Source organism: Schistocerca gregaria, chromosome 2 (assembly GCF_023897955.1).
Source record: "Schistocerca gregaria isolate iqSchGreg1 chromosome 2, iqSchGreg1.2, whole genome shotgun sequence".
NCBI classification, from domain to species: Eukaryota; Metazoa; Arthropoda; class Insecta; order Orthoptera; family Acrididae; genus Schistocerca; species Schistocerca gregaria.
This window is the reverse complement of record NC_064921.1, coordinates 383,280,705-383,296,567: the sequence shown is the minus strand read 5'-3', so window position 1 is coordinate 383,296,567 and position 15,863 is coordinate 383,280,705. Positions and strand designations below refer to the sequence as shown.

Below are 15,863 nucleotides of genomic sequence, written 5' to 3'. Positions count from 1 at the left end.
ATAGTTTCCAATTTTATGATAATATTGCGGCGAAGACTTTCCACTGTCATCACGGACACTGCCCTTTGATGAGTTAATAATTATGTGACACAAAAACTATTAATTGCTTTGACTATACAGATATTAAACAAATGGTGAATTTATACAGGTTTGTAAATCCCACAACACGCTAATTACGACTGACAGCCTTCATATGCAACGGCGCAATAGAATAATTGTAGTTTTATCCGATGTCAGAAAATTATATGTAACATGGCTTCACTGGTCAAAGCAAAGGAAAGCTATTTTTATTTTTAGAATTTCATGAATGTAAGTGAGTTTTCGATGTTAAAGTTAACTAAAAAATGAACCTTGAACATAATCTAATATACAATACTAAATTTGCTAGATAGTTTCGTTTCTTCACACAACCATCCTCAGACATGAAAGAACAAGCATAATCAGGTAACTACTTTACGTAAAAATGACTTAAATAGTCTTTCGGAATACACGTATTTCAAGATAAAGTAACGTACAGACACTAATGACATACCAATTGGGGTGAAGACATTGTGTCAACGTATGTGGTAAAGTTAGACCTCAATGGCTGCATATCTTGCTACTACATAAAAGGAAAGCAGCTATCAGATGAAGGTGAACCATAATGAATTTTACGGCGTTACAAAAACAGGGAAATATTTAACATGAAAGATGTATAATCCCCATATCAGGGCAACTTCAGTAAAGTGCTGGTTATACCAATGAAATAAAAAAAGTGTGATTCTAGACCTGTAGCGATAAAAGAAACAGTTTCCTTACAGATAATGAATATGTACTCTGTATATTGGAACTTATAGCTTTTGTACTGGTTTATTTCACTATTTGCCATTATTTGTAATGAAACTGTATGTTCGGTTTGTCACCCTCCATCAGTCATTTACGATTTCTCATTAACTTTCCTTATACATTCGACAAAAGTTTCTACTTAGTCGTTCTGTCTCTGCGATACCCCAGTACTGTTCCCGATCGAATCTGGAACTACTCTGCTACCTACAGCGCTGTAGTACTCAAATGTGAAAGCGTCCGTCAGTCCTTTGTGATACCTAACAAACGCCTTTGCTTTCCCAGTCAAGCGCAGTGTGGTCATTTGTAATAACTGCACGTTGATCCATAAGTCCAGGGTTACGGCAGCCACTAGATCATCTATAAAAAAAACGATATATTCCCCCTCGCCTTGCTCAAAAACAGGGGTAACCAAACTATCGGCATCTGATTCCAATGAAGGAATGGTCAAACTGAACGGGATCCTATCTTCTCTCATAGCAACTATCTTACATTTCATCTCAGTCGTATTCATCTTCAATTGTGTAACTTGATTTATCAATGACTCAATTGCCTCCCACTCGAAAACACCCTGTGTTTCGAACCCTGACATAGTGGGATCCTTATGCATCAAACCACCACCACAATAACAACATAAAAAGCAAACAATACAACAACGATAACAACAGAAAAAGACACAGAGACGACAACAATATCGGCAACTGCAATATCTACACTTAACACCTAATCATAAGCCACCTCAACACAACACGTCCTTTTGCAAAATGGCCATAGTGAAGTGATGCCACGTGTGACACACAACTAGTGCTGATTCGGCACTTGGTGCACTGCGGTCTAACACGTTGTACTGCGTGCACCTCACTAATTACAAATAGTAATCTATAGTAATTCACACAATAACAATAAGACTGCCGATTCCTCCGAATTCACACACTCCACCTTCAGGATCATATGACAGTCTCGCTTCGTATTCAAATCTTTTGCACACGAGCCTGTAGAAAAAAAAAAAAACAGTTGGTTCACTTGTAATCTTTTCACTATATGTCTCTGTATGAAATTTAACCCGATTTTACCTCACACTCTATGAAAAGTCTGCATATACCAAAACTGTTATCCAACCTAAACTCCTATGCTAATCTTTACCTACACAGAACCTAATTTTAATTGAACTGTAGCAGTTCTGACTACAGCTTGTCTTTGTATTAAATGAGGAACAGAAGCAAAGCAATTTCCTGGACCTAATCAAAATTTACATATACCTCGTGTCTAGGCAACACTGTTGCAGGATTCTCGAAAGCGCAATAGCAAACCGCAAGCAGGAAGCAGCTAAGCTAGATTTATATTTTTAAATAAACTTTCCAAACTATATTCAAGCTGTTGCATACCATATGGTACAATGTGCTAATGCGTAATGATAAGCTTCCCTGAAACAGCGGAATGAGGTGAGTAGCTATTCCTATTAAATCGTATTCCAAGGCAACGATTTCAGAATGAAGTATGAATTCAAAATGACAGAGAAAAATTTCGCGTGACCTTCACACATGACATTGGTGTGACCAACACTATGCTTAGCAAAGCGAACAATGGTTAGAAAATGGTTCAGTGTTAAGAGAGAATTTCTATAAAAAATCAAACAGCTTAATCAGTGTATATCTTAATACATGATTCAGTGAAGTGGGATGATCTCTCTCTCAGCTCTGAGCAAGTTAATTAGCTGACAATAATTCCGAATAAATGCGTAGTGCTGCAGTCTTACCTCAGACTTCTTCTCTTAACAATAATAATAATAATATTCAAAATTTATATTCTTTTTGCCTTCCAATATATTCATCATATTCATCCTTGATGGCCTTTACAATAAATCTTTCTTCATCTTAAAGATACAGGCACAAATCAACACAGCACTACTGAATACGTCCATCACCTACCACATTTCAACTAAGAGTGTATTAGATTGCACAGAGGTAAAGACTGGGCCACAACAAGACCAAAGATTGCTTAACAGTAACGTAACTTTCTCTCACTCTGACGTAGGCATCAATAGCTTACAAAAATCAAAATGTGGTTCCCACTCTACACACCTTCCTACAGACTGCCCTGATAGCTATGCGTGTTAAAGCACCCGCTGCTGGCGTGGGCGGATGCATCGGCCCCTGATCGAGTGTGCCCGGCGAATTGTGTGGTGTGCCAGCCCACCTGCATGTGCTTTTTAGGCAATGTCTCACGTTCTCCTAGGTAAATATCGGGCTGGTACCCAAGTGTCGTATCAATTACACGATTCGCAAACATTTAGAAAATTTTCGGCCAGTTTCACATAACATTACAAGCGGGCAGTTGTGATACAAGTCTTCGGTTCCATGCAGTACAGTAACAGGCTGTTGACAGGAAGGGCATCCATCCACGCCTTAAACCAACCATGCCAGGTCCGTAAATACACTCCTGGAAATTGAAATAAGAACACCGTGAATTCATTGTCCCAGGAAGGGGAAACTTTATTGACACATTCCTGGGGTCAGATACATCACATGATCACACTGACAGAACCACAGGCACATAGACACAGGCAACAGAGCATGCACAATGTCAGCACTAGTACAGTGTATATCCACCTTTCGCAGCAATGCAGGCTGCTATTGTCCCATGGAGACGATCGTAGAGATGCTGGATGTAGTCCTGTGTAAACGGCTTGCCATGCCATTTCCACCTGGCGCCTCAGTTGGACCAGCGTTCGTGCTGGACGTGCAGACCGCGTGAGACGACGCTTCATCCAGTCCCAAACACGCTCAATGGGGGACAGATCTGGAGGTCTTGCTGGCCAGGGTAGTTGACTTACACCTTCTAGAGCACGTTGGGTGGCACGGGATACATGCGGACGTGCATTGTCCTGTTGGAACAGCAAGTTCCCTTGCCGGTCTACGAATGGTAGAACGATGGGTTCGATGACGGTTTGGATGTACCGTGCACTATTCAGTGTCCCCTCGACGATCACCAGAGGTGTACGGCCAGTGTAGGAGATCGCTCGCCACACCATGATGCCGGGTGTTGGCCCTGTGTGCCTCGGTCGTATGCAGTCCTGATTGTGGCGCTCACCTGCACGGCGCCAAACACGCATACGACCATCATTGGCACCAAGGCAGAAGCGACTCTCATCGCTGAAGAAGACACGTCTCCATTCGTCCCTCCATTCACGCCTGTCGCGGCACCACTGGAGGCGGGCTGCACGATGTTGGGGCGTGAGCGAAAGACGGCCTAACGGTGTGCGGGACCGTAGCCCAGCTTCATGGAGACGGTTGCGAATGGTCCTCGCCGATACCGCAGGAGCAACAGTGTCCCTAATTTGCTGGGAAGTGGCGGTGCGGTCCCCTAGGGCACTGCGTAGGATCCTACGGTCTTGGCGTGCATCCGTGCGTCGCTGCGGTCCAGTCCTAGGTCGACGGGCACGTGTACCTTCCGCCGATCACTGGCGACAACATCGATGTACTGTGGAGACCTCACGCCCCACGTGTTGAGCAATTCGGCGGTACGTCCACCCGGCCTCCCGCATGCCCACTATACGCCCTCGCTCAAAGTCCGTCAACTGCACATACGGTTCACGTCCACGCTGTCGCGGCATGCTACCAGTGTTAAAGACTGCGATGGAGCTCCGTATGCCACGGCAAACTGGCTGACACTGACGGCGGCGGTGCACAAATGCTGCGCAGCTAGCGCCATTCGACGGCCAACACCGCGGTTCCTGGTGTGTCCGCTGTGCCGTGCGTGTGATCATTGCTTGTACAGCCCTCTCGCAGTGTCCGGAGCAAGTATGGTGGGTCTGACACACCGGTGTCAATGTGTTCTTTTTTCCATTTCCAGGAGTGTAACTATGCTGAACCTGCGTCGACAGTGGACCACGACACTGCTGTTAGCCGTGCTCGAGATGTGGATCCATCGGCGGACGTCAGAATTGGGAGTTGGTAAACGTAACTACCATTTCTGTCATCAGGTGTAGAGCTCAAAGGTGGTTGCCTGTACGGTGGGTGGTAGAACTGGGCTTTTCAAAGGTCAGGAAGCCAGTAGTTCACCATCCGGGGCGAGGAAGCAGCAGAGCAGGAGATATGGAAGTTTGGATGTTGTGCGAAGTAGTTTCATAAGAAGAACTTTTTTGAACTTTTACTTTATTACACAGCAAACGATAACACTAGTGACGACTCTCAGAAGTGTCAGTGCCCTCCCCCCGCTCCGCCCCCCCCCCCCCCCCCCCCTCTGCCCCAAGGAGTAAGCTGTTCAAACTCGGTGGGGAGCTGAAGCCGTCAATCACCGGCTTGTTGTTACCGGTAGCTTCCAGGGTCTATCGGCCGGTGAAATCATGGCTTTAGTAATTTAGCAAGGACGCCGACACCATTAGCGGATTGAAACCTGCAATGCAGTCTAGAGTCCGTACACTGCAAGGGCAGGGGGAGCACTATCACACTGTGGGCCAAGTGTGGAGGATTCAGCACCCAGCCGGTGGGCCTGCCCCAGCAAGCAAAGGAAAGCAGCACCAAAGTTTCCCCGCCCAAGCACAGCTGCGCGCGTAACACAGGTTTCCAGGGCAAGAGGCTGACAGCGGCCGTAGCCCAGCTGGTGGCCCACCACTTGATGCCTCAAAGGCAGCGGCATCAGACTTATAAGGAGATGTCCCCAGTGGTAGGATCCACTTTTTAAAACTGTCTTTACGGTTATGTAGGTTAAGACCCAAGTTATCACACCCTGCAGACATTTATCATTCTGAGCCCTCGTTTGCGAGTTGCTGAAAAATAAAAAACGGAATTTTGCATGACGCACTATGGTATTAAAGAAGTATTATCATATTGAATTTTTGCTTGTTGTAATCTACAAGGTTAGGCGTCTACGTGCAGTGTGTTCTAATCTCGTCAGGTACTTTAAATTTTTATCTAAATTACTTTAATCAATGTTTTTATTCACTTAATTGGCTCAGATTTAATATTTTATTTTTATAACTTTGTGGAATCATTTTAATCGTCATATCAACTTCTTCATTTACTCTCATTATTTTTCATATCATTCTTTTTCCATTACAAATCTTTGTTCATGTGATTTTAATTAATTTTATGTGTTTGTTTCGATTTAATTTGTCTCCTTTTATCATAATGTTCCTTTCGTCCATGTTGTTTTATTCGTTATTTCTATTCCTCACTCTGCTTTTATTTTGTTTTACATAATATAATCCCTTCTTCCGTTTAAATCTTCATCTGCATTATTTCGTCCGAAGTGGAATGAGAATTGAGCATATCTTTTAAACGTTTGTACGACGATTAAGGTCCAAAAAGGCGAACATCTTGTAACGAAAAGTAAATATGTGAATCTACTGCACAGTTAGTATAAATAGATTACTTCCTCTTTCGGTATTTAACTGACAGATCAGCATTTTAAAATATTGAAATATTATAATATATATATAATTAAATTCTCTATCACAAAATTTCCGCCTGCTGGTGTGGCCGAGCGGATCTAGGCGCTTCAGTTTGGAACCGCGCGACCGCTACGGTCGCAGGTCAGAATCCTGCCTCGGGCATGGATGTGTATGATGTCCTTAGGTTAGATAGGTTTAAGTTCTGCGGGACTGATGACCTCAGCTGTTAAGTCCCTTAATTCTCAGAGCCATTTGAACCATTTTGAACAACAATCCCGAGTGGAAAAAGAATACTATGAAGAACAAATGAAAACAAATCAGAAACTTCATACAACGATTAAAATGATATGTCAAACGGGTAGAAATAAAAAATTGGATTTAAATCAGTTAAATGAATAAAAATAACGACTACATTCATTTCAGTAAACATCTAAAAATACAAAATGTTAAAAACCTGGCGGGATTCGAACTCTCATCCTTCTGCACATGAAAACGTTACTCCATGTATCACACCATACAACAAGCCAATATTTTTATTTCTTTTTTAATGCTATTTCGTCTCACGAAAAATTCCGAAGTCGTCGGTTATTCGCAAACGAGGACCCACCAGGGTGAATGATTGCAGGGTATCTAAACCTACATCACCATACACATACATTCAAAATTTCGATCTGACTGCTAGGAAGCTTTCTCCTTTAGGGTTACCAGTGACTAAATCCAGAGGTGGCAAGTTGCTGGTCATGTCAAGTGAAACACCAGCCTGGATGTGTCCTGGAAGTTGATGGCTATCAGACTGCATGCTTCTGGCTAGAAATCAACAGTATTCAGACAAGTTTGGCCCTTTTCTGCCAAGGCATCGGTTCCCATCACATAAGCCGCAACAGAGCCTGGGATCGCATTAGGTCACCTTCATCAAAGTGACTCGGCGTTTCTGCTGCATCGATGACACTGCGACATTGTCCCCTCTGCTGGCCAGGCTAAGTGGTAACTGTCTGACGCCGTTGTGACAGTACTTGTTATATCAGCACGTCGTTCCTGATGTAATTTCACCTGGCCAGCCATTGTCTGACCAGCTTCAAAAAAATGGTTGAAATGGCTCTGAACACTATGGGACTTAACATCTTAGGTCATCAGTCCCCTAGAACTTAGAACTACTTAAACCTAACTAACCTAAAGACATCACACACATCTATGCCCGAGGCAGGATTCGAACCTGCGACCGTAGCAGTCCCGCGGTTTCGTACTGCAGCGCTAGAACCGCACGACCACCGCGGCCGGCTCCAGCTTCAATGAGCTGCATGCATTAACAGTGATGATGACTTCGTTTTATTTATCCATACCCAATAAAAATGTCGCGGCACAACAGTATTTACATATTTGAATTCGAGTTCCTACAGGAAATTTAAAATCATTATACACTAAGGTAACAGACCATGGGATACGGTATCACGTACGCAAGGTATAAAAGGGCAGTGCTCTGATGAAGTTATCATTTGTACTAATGTAGTTATGTAAAAAGGCTTGATTATGGCCGCAAGACGGGAATTAACAGACTTTGAAGGCCGCATGCTAGATGGAGCTAGATGCATGGGACATTCCATTGTGTAAATCGTTAGTGAATTCATCACTCTCAGATCGACTTTGCCAACAGCTTGCCGAGAATACCAAATTTCAGGCATTATCACTCATCACGGACAATTCAGTGGCCAACGGACCTTCACTTAATGACCGAGAGCAGCGGCATTTGAGCAGAATTGTTAGTGCCATTAGAGAAGCAACACTGCGTAAATAACCTCAGAAATGGGCTATGGCAGCAAACGACCGACATGTGTGTATATGTTAACAGCACATCACTTAGGGCGCCTCTCCTGGGCTAGTGACCGTATGTACTGAATCCTACGCGAGTAGAAAAGGATGACCTGGTCAGACGAATCCAAATCTCAGTTAGTAAGATCTGATGATAGGGCTCGATAATGGACTCAAATTGTCAACAAGACACTGTGCAAGCTGCTGTTGGCTCGATAACGATGTTGGCTGTGTTTATATGGAATGGAGAGGGTCCTCTGGTCTAACTGAACCGAATATTGGCTGGTAATGGTTATGTGCGGCTGTTTCGAGACGATTTGCAGCCATTCATGGACATCCTATTTCCACACAACAATGGAATTTTTGTGGATGAGAGTACGCCATGCCACCAGGATACAATAACTCGCGAATGGTTTGTAGTACATTCCGCCCATTCCGAGGGATGTTTTGGCCACCCAGGTCGCCCGACATGAATACCGTCGAAGATTTATGGGACATAAACGAGAGGTCAGTTTGTGCAGAAAATTCTACCAACAACACATTCACAATGATAATTAAAAGGCTTTAGAGTCACGGGACTGACTATTTCTGCAGAGGAATTCCAGCGGCTTGTTGACTCTATGCCAGGTCGAGTTGCTGCACTGCGCCGGGAAAAAGGACGTCCCACACGACAATAGCAGGAGTCCCATGGCTTTTGTCACCTCAGTGTACACTTCACCACAATTTCGTAAAATCCACAAACATAAAACTGCACCATCTTGTTTTATTATTTGTGCTAGATCGTTACTCAATCAGACTGTTTCAGGCATTCACAGAGATCCTAGAAAGCCTAAAACAATCATACATCCTTCAGTTATTGGCGTTTATAAACACGACTTTATACGTCTCGCTTTGGAGAAACTGGGATGAATACTGAGTAACATTAATTACTCTTTCCTCTAAGAGCGTAGAGTATGAGGTCATTCGACTAAACTAATGATTTTCCCACTTGGGTGCAAGCACGCAGCACACAGCTGCTGGGAACAGCCGTGTAATGACCCAATATCGATGCATCGATCGTATGGTGGCAGCGGCTTTACACGCTAGTGTAATATCCAACAGGCGCGCCATCCGAAAACTGCTCGATTATGTCATATTGATATTACTGGAGAGCGAAAACCAGTTCACTAAATGGGAATGGAGAAGGAATTTGGTTACGGTAACAGGGAAAAAACTATTCCTGTATTTCAGTTACAATCATTTAGAAAACCTATACGACTCAGGATTAGGAGATGAAGTTCGAAGTTTTTCTCTTAAGGGCGATGACCATATCATAAGCGAGTCGCCTTTAAGCAAAGGAAGATTCGAAATAATGTGGGTGACACCACGGTATTTGAAGCTAAGTGCTCTAACGCTAAGTTGTACATTAGGACGAACTGTATCGAAGAAAATGTCCATCTGCTCTTTAGCAAAGAACAGACTTCTCCAGAAATACTACACCTCTGCTCGCGTGTACATTTTTGGGAGAGCTATTCCACACCTCCGAGCGGAATTAGCCGAGCGGTCTCAGGCGCTGCAGTCATGGACTTTGCAGCTCGTCCCGGCGGTGGTTCGAGTCCTCCCTCGGGCAAGGGTGTGTGTGTTGGTCCTTATAATAATTTAGGTTAAGTAGTGTGTAAGCTTAGGAACAGATGACCTTAGCAGTTAAGTCGCACAAGATTTCACACACATTATTTTTATTCCATACCACACTGGCTTGCAGACTGAGTCTCGCCATCTGAACTGTTCGCGTCAATAGGAGCAGGTATTTGCAGACTGGCAATAATGAATAATGAACTACTGTTTGTAATGAATCACAAATTCTACAAATATCCACGTGTTCAGATATCTATATTCCTGTACGCTAAAAATCTAAAAATAATTAGGTTTTGCGTAATTACTTTATTTAGTTCTTCCTGATTAAATTTATCTTTCATTCATCGAGAAATAAGTTCTAGAAATCTGTTTTACTTGATTTTTGTGCTAAGAGTGCGCAACTAAATGTTATTTCGGTTTTTGCATGCTCTAAGATTTGTACAATTTCCAAAAGAAATTTTTTAAAAGACTGCTGATACAGTGCAGTAATCTCAGGAAAGAAGTTTTCTTGTTTGCAGTGCCATGTTACAATTCAGGTTTCTAAGTGTAATGTATTTTTAGTTAAATGTGATTATTTTGTTGATGTTGGAATTGTTTTCTGCACTGATACTTGATAGTCTATTGAAAGCGATTATTTTAGCTATTAGAAAAAGTCTATTTTAAGGAAATCTTTTCACACAGTTACAGGGATCCTGTGTATCTCGAATTTGTGATCGTACGGGATGTGCAAATAATTTTTTTTCCTGTGGTGCTGAAATATTCGAGACTCAATCCGATTGATGCCTCACCAAGAAAGCTAATACCCTCTTCTAGGCTCACAAGTACAGATATATGTGCTGACTGTGGTTACATTATGGCGAAATTTTCAATTCTGTTTGAGTACATCTTTGCAGTAGTGTTTGTAGAGGTTACGGTAACATTAAGGCAGCAAAAATTATCCGAATTGCTAATGATATTGTCATTATTTATACTAACTGCAACAGTGAGACTACATTCTGGACCTCTAAGACCTGCAGTGGTACCGTATTTCACACCAGCTTCAGGTAGAAGTGTCCGCTGAATACGGTTTGTATTTTGTACGCAGCACCACAGAAATTTTGTACTGTTGTGGTCTTACAACCGCCACCCACCAGAATACGTAGATGCACAGAATTATTTGGATGAGCTATGCAGTCCGTGGTAATTTCGACTTCTAAAGGTGTTTCCACCGAAGTTAAGGAAAAGAAGGAAAGTTGCGCAAATATAAGTTGTTTTTGTAGAGGGCTGCCAAAAGAGAAGCCACAACTCGAAACGTTATATCTCTAGAGTACCGATTGTGACTAGTGACAAAATTTACTTACTTTCGAGTACACACAAGATATTTCCGCAGCTGCCATAGTGTAAAACAGACAAAGTACGCATATGTGTCAAGAAGAAGTGGAAAAATGAGTGAAAGATGAAGGTACCGTGAAACTTTTCAATAAATTCGATAAGGAACTTAGTATCTGTTAGACACATTTCTTATGACATGATGATTCTAACGCGTACATAAATAGGTAACGGACACTCGCTTACGAAAAATATAACAGATTATGAAGAATACAAATTTCTGGTGTAGAAAATATACAAAGTGTAGGCTATCAGACAGAGTAATAGACACTGCAATATTATAGTATGATCACCAGAAGAAACGTTAAAAAATTTACTGGAAATGCCATAGATCAGAATATTACATCGATATTTGGTGCAACAGGTCACTAATCTTGACGCAAGTCAGGAACATTGAACCTACTGGTACTTCTAAGTTTCACAAAACTGTACTACCTGCTTCTGTTTCGAATGCAATAAAGCCAATAAATCGAGACTTACGCTATACAGAACTACCCAGGAAATATCTGAAAGGCAGTACTCACAATTGAAATGAGCCATTCACTAATGTCATCTGGTTTGAGATTCCTAAAATTTTGTTTCTTGCCTTCAAAACAGTGATGGGGGATACATTAAATGCAGTCGCAAATGGGAATATGGACAACCATCAGCTGCAGAGTGGAATGACAACAACCAGAATGTATGCCACACCGGAATTCGGACCTGGATTTCCCTCATATCGCCAGCGGCCCCTTACCATTTGGCTATCCGTGCAAGAATCGATGCAAGACCAAAACTTCCATATATCGTCAACCATGCGTCTGTAACCTGTCCTCGTACATCCATTACGTATACACTCGTCAGACTTTTTACTTGAAAGTCGTTTTCCCGGTGTCATTTGATAAATACGATATTGTAGTACCTGTGTTATTCTGGATACGATGTAAAGTTCCTTTGGACATTCATGCTCGCGTTAAGTGGGAAGTCCGGGTTCGCGTCTCGAGCCGGCACAAATTTTCATTGTCGTCATTCCATTCTACAGCCGATGGCTGGCCATATCGCAACACCGAATACATTTAACATATTTTATAACTGCTGTAGTCACAGCATGTCCAAAGGAACTAAGAGTAACACAGGCCCTGTGGTATCGTATTTATGGAGGACGTCATTGATGCTATAATTTCATTTAATGATGATCGTCTGGGTAAACTGCAAATGCTAAAAATCTTACGCTTTTAATCTGATGTCAGTGCAGTCGGAGGTCCCAGACACCAGCCATTCACCGCATACAGATGGCCAAGTAGCATGGGCACGTGGAGACTGGATTAAACAGCAGGGACACGAGGATACCAAGAAAGTCTCCGGCGGAAGTGGAGGATACAGAAAATGAGTGTGGCTGCGATGAATTCATTCTTTCAAAGAAATTTCTGAGTTTGACGCTATTTATTATAATAAAATACTTCCTTGCGATTTTCCGTTTTTGAGCTCTGTCATATGATTGGTACATGCTTCTTACAAACTAATCTAGACATGATATTCATATTCTACATCGATACTCTTTTATCAACTGTGAAGTGCATGCCAGAGGGTATAATCAAGTCTGCCAGTTTTATGGCTTTTTCCCGTTTTATTCACGTATGGGTCATGGGAGGATTACATGTTTCTGCGAATATTAAGCCTAGTTATTCGTATGAATTCACCGATTCCAACTGCGACTCTCTGATATTATAGCCACAGGACATTACGTTTCTAGTGTAGAGAAGTGCACAATTTTACATTTCTGAAACTTTAACCAGATTGCAATCTTTGTACTACTTTGAAATCTTGCCAATACCTAACTGAAAATTTGTGCAGCTTCATTCAGATTGTGCTACTAATACACAATATTAATCAACACATTTTCGTAGGGCACCATTCGAAGTTACTGCTACCTCTGTCGAAGACTCTTATACGTCCTCCCTACAAAAAACCCTTAGTTCACTCACAAATTTCGCTTGATACTCCATAGATCTTACTTTTGATAATTAGCGTAGGTGTGGTTCTGAAACAAATGCTTTTCGTAAATCGAGAAATACTGCATCTTTCTGACTGTCTTGATCCATTGCTTTCAGTACGTCATGTGAGATAAGTGAGAATTGGGTTTTACATGATTGATGTTTTCGAAATCCGCTATGGTTGGCCTACTAGAGGTAATTCTGTTCGAGATACCTCATTGTGTTTCAGCTCAGGTTATGACCTGAGATTCCACAATTAATGGATGCAAAGGATTTTGGACGGTAGTTTTGTGGATCACTTGTGCTGTCGTTAATGTAGATGGGTGTGAACTGCGCTTTCTTCCAATTACAGGGCACGCTTTTTTGTTCAAGAGATCTGCGACAGATTGTAGTTAACAGAGGGACTAACTCCGCTGCAAATTGGGTATATAATCTGACACGGATTCCGTTGGAATATGGGCCTTAGGCCAGTTTTAATTATTTCAGCTGTTTCTCTACGCCGCTGGCATTAATATCTAGGTCACTCACCTTTTAAATTATGTGTTATCCTTTGTACAGGCACATTTGAAAATAAACGTTCTGATTTTGCCTTGTAACTCTCAATTTCACTTCCTGTCTCATACTTGAGTGACTGGACACCAACTCTCATGCCACTGACAGCCTTTACATACGACCAGAATTTCTTTCGACAGTATTCTGCTTGTTAGTCACAGAAGGGTTGACGCCAAGCACATTTCGTGAAGCATCTCTCTATCTATAGCCTCATGTTTTATTATGTACCTATTCTGAAGTCGTCTGTGTTCTTAAGAATTTTCCATGGAGTGTCCTTCCTGTCATGAGCCGTTCTACTAATTACATATCTATTCAGAGCATTGTTAGCTATTCTTTTAAACTCGAGCCAAAGTTACTCTACATGGTCCTCTGTAAGTATGACACTACACCTTCTTTGTCTAGTTTTCTGAATGTATAAATCTTTCTATTTCTTTTAGTTGCCCTTTGTACTTCGGTATTGGTCGTTGCTGTAGCTGCTTCATGGTTACTGACAGCTGTTTCGATGTTTACATCATGAAAAAAGTCAGATCTATTTCTTTCCATTAGATATAATATATTTTCGGCATGATTGGGGTTCCGATCGGTCTGTTCTAGGTAGTTTTTACAGAAGGCAATCAGTAATGTTTCACAGTTTGTTGTATCACGTCTACCGCTAAGAAAACTGTAATTTTCCCAGTTGCACTTGGGCGGTTAATGTCTCCGCGAATGATTTCGTGGTGATTAGGGAACTTATGTACTGGAAAATTGAAGTTCTCTCTGAAGTTTCCGGATATGTCAGGAGACGGGTCTGGTGATCTATAGGAGGTACCAGTCACAATTTTATGTCCTTTCTGCATCTACATCTACATCCATACTCCGCAAGCCACCTGACGGTGAGTCTTGCCCAAACATCTCTCATGCAGCTTCAGTTTATATCTCAGTAGATTATGTAGAATACTTAAAAGAAAATACTGAACTAAAACTGCAGTGAAACATTCCTTTTTACATGGATTACATTTACTACTTATTCCCCAAAGCAGCACCAGAAAATGAAATAAACGCAATAAAACCAATGTTTCTCGCCCAAATAAAGTAATTCAAGTTCAATAAACATAGAGGCACTGCCAGAAAAAGGCTTATGAGTTTCACAGTTATGACTTCAGTAGTTCTTTACGAAAAAGTAATGAAGTTGACCAATTTAACACGTGCGAAGCAGGGAGTACCGGGTCCCTGAGTGGCATTTCACATGGAATGGCATGTGCAAAAATATAATTAGCTATAGCACGCATAAGCATTTAGGTATTCATGACAGATTTGATAGCTAATTATTAGAATGACGTTTCTCGAATGGTGCTGTAGGGAAATATGAATTTCCAGTAACACCTGCACTGGTGATTGAAGAGAGCGTCTGACTTCGTTTCTCAAACGTCTGTGCAATGCAGTACATCGACAAGACATGGTATTTAAAAATTATTTGCTCCAAATATTTTCTAATTTTGATATATTTGACGGGAGTTATCTATTTCGGAATGATGTTAATTACCATCATGCGGTATAGAAAACTATTCCATGAGTAAATGTTAATATGGTACAACAACGTATCGACAATTTTGATAGACGTTAATTGATGTTCCTTTTACGAAGAAGAATAACAGTGTTCCAGAAACGAAGGGAAGTTACTTTGTTATTAAGACACTTGACGATTGTTTAGGTTGAGTGAGGTTTAAATCTCTGCCCAAATACCCTAACTGAGAATTTCTTATCTTCCCTTAAGTCAGATTTAACAATTTTGTGATGAATTTCGCCTTCATCCTTATTGAAATAAGCTTGCTCTCCGTCTCTAGAAACACCAATCTTCATGGGACTTTAAGCTGCACCCATCATTCAATATAGATCGTCAGTTTAGTAAATGGTTTCGACGAAACATTTCTCGAAGCTAGAACATGCCTTTCTACAAATACAAACGTGGCATGTAACAAACACATCTGTTGTCGATAGAAGTGGAATACACCTAATATAAGCGTAAATCATCAGGAGCGCAGGGAGCTCTTGCTTCCACTATTTCATAAGCAAATGTGCTTACAGGTGAGGGTTGCAAAACTTTCGGGCAAGTCATTAAAATCTACGAGTCATACCCTACAAAACCCTAGCCTTCATCCTTCCGGTCCGTGTCCCTTGTTAAATAAAAATCAAATATCAGAGTCATGTCTTTACTCAGCACTGCATGTACGGAGCAACGCTCGAGAATGTGCATTCCTAAAGCACCTACCAGCGCAGCACCGCGTAACTGATCAAGTAGGTAGTAGGCGCTGACCCCCGTGCCAATGGAAAGGAAGACAAAGTTCAGCGCCCCCTGT

The 15,863-nt window shown here is 41.8% G+C and overlaps 1 protein-coding gene across 1 annotated transcript in view; it reads left to right on the top strand.

Annotated features, from left to right (window-relative positions):
* The window catches only part of LOC126320831 (esterase FE4-like), an 88,117-nt gene that overhangs the window by 5,025 nt on the left and 67,229 nt on the right, over positions 1-15,863 (top strand). The window lies entirely within an intron of this gene.